Source organism: Propithecus coquereli, unplaced genomic scaffold (assembly GCF_000956105.1).
Source record: "Propithecus coquereli isolate 6110/MARCELLA unplaced genomic scaffold, Pcoq_1.0 Scaffold242, whole genome shotgun sequence".
Taxonomy (NCBI): Eukaryota; Metazoa; Chordata; class Mammalia; order Primates; family Indriidae; genus Propithecus; species Propithecus coquereli.
The window spans coordinates 891,154-893,254 of NW_012147975.1; positions in this window are offsets into that span (position 1 = coordinate 891,154).

Sequence of the window (2,101 nt, forward strand, 5' to 3'; positions counted from 1 at the left end):
CTGGCGGCTTCCAGTTTTTGTCGATTATGAACATAGCTGCCATAAACATTCACTTGCAAGTTTTTCTGTGGACACACATTTTTAAATAAGTTGGGTAAATACTAGCAATGTGCTTGCTGGATTATATGGTAAGACTGTTGAGCTCTGGAAAAAAACTAATGAACTGCCTTACAGTGTGACATTATTTATTCCCCCCAGCAATGAATGAGAGCTCTTGCTGCTTTGCTTCCTTACCAACGTTTGGTATCATCATTTTTTTATCTTGGTTGTTTGTTGTTTTTATTTTTTATTTTGGGGGAAATTTTAGAAATTTTAATAGGTATGGGGTAGTGTCTCATGGTTGGTTTAATTTGAAGTTTCTCAGTGACAAACAGTGTGGAGAATTTTTCCACATTGATTATTTTCCATCTGTATATCTTCTTTGATGATGTGTCTATTTAGATCTTTTGCCCATTTTTAAATTGGGTGGCTTGTTTTCTTACTGTTGAGCTTTAAGGGTATTCGAATTTTAGATAAAAGTCTTGTACCAGATATATGCTTTGTAAATGTTTTCTCTCAGTCTATGGCTGTCTTTCCATGCTTTTTCATAGCATCTTTCACAGTACTCCATGGCATACATACACCACATTTTGTTAATCCACTCATGAATTGATGGGCACTGGGGTTGATTCCAGATCTTTATAATTGTCAATTGTGCCAAGATTAACATTTGAGTGCAGGTGTCTTGGCTGTAATTCTGTGTATTCGCCCATGTCTCCAGATTTGGGGGTGGTGATTCACCCCTATAACTTCAATTCTTTGGTGAGTCTAAGAAAAGTTGTTGATTTTTAGCTTGGTCAGCTTTTTGTTGTTGTTCTAAGGATGGGAGTGATGACTTCCAGGCTCTTTATGTGTTGGAGCTGAAACATGAAGAACTTAGGGAAATGAGGCAAGGAAGAAAATCACAAGTGAGATGTTTATGCAGAATTTTGATTTTCAGACTCAAAAAGAATTTTCTTTTCTCTCATGAAATGAGGGCGGCTGTGAACATACAACATGGATGTTGATGTTAAGCCACAAAGATGGTTAGACATTCATTTACCAATTTGCAGTAACTAAAGAGAGAAGGCAGACTTTGTTGGCTTAGGACTGGCATGGAAGGAAAGAGAGAATCGCTCATGGTCTCTGTGTCATGTTATGTACGGGTGCTCCAGCAGATGGCCCAGAGCTGGAAAACATACTGTTCCCATTTGTTTTTCTTATTTCTTTCATTTATTAAGCCAAAATTTGATTCACTAATTGTTGATGTTTATAGCATTTGCTTTAATTTTCTCTCCATTCAGATAGATATGTTTTCTGAGTCTTTGAGAATTAGCTGCAGACATCTAAATACTTCTGTGTGTAGCTCCTAAGAATAGGACATTCTGCTGTATAACAACAATATAATTTTCACACTAAAAAAATTCAGTATGGATTCAATATGATTATCTAATATCTAATTAATTAACTTCATCCGTCCTCAATTGTCCCCAAAAGACTGATTGTTTTGATCCCTTATGCAATCAAGGATCATGAATTGCTTTTAATTGGCACGTGTCTTTAATATTCTTTCAAATAGTTGTCTAATTTTTTTGTATGTGGAGGAGTATCTTTTATGACATTAACATCTTTTGAGAATCCAGATCATTTTTCTTTTCAGAGTGTCCCAAGGTTTGGATTGTTTTCCAAGGATTTGATCTTGATTAAACATTTCAGGAAGGAATACTACGTGGGTTATATTGTATCCCTTTAAGGAGTCATTTCAGGGGACACAGGCTGTGTTCCCTCAGCTGCTCCCTCTATTGGTAACATTAAATTTGATCTCTTATTTAAGGGAATGTCCACCAGTTTTTCCATTATAAAGTAATCTTTTCAAATTTATAATTAATAGCTAATTGATGGAGAGACTTTTCGAGATGTTGTAAATATCCTGTTCCCCAATATTTTTTTCTCTCAGTAGTTTAAATATCATAGATATATTCTGCCTGAAGCAACTACTTTCTGACTATAGAATGGGGGTGTTTTTTCTATCATTTATTTTACATTTATCATTTGGCATTCTTCTGTAAAATAGAGATTCACA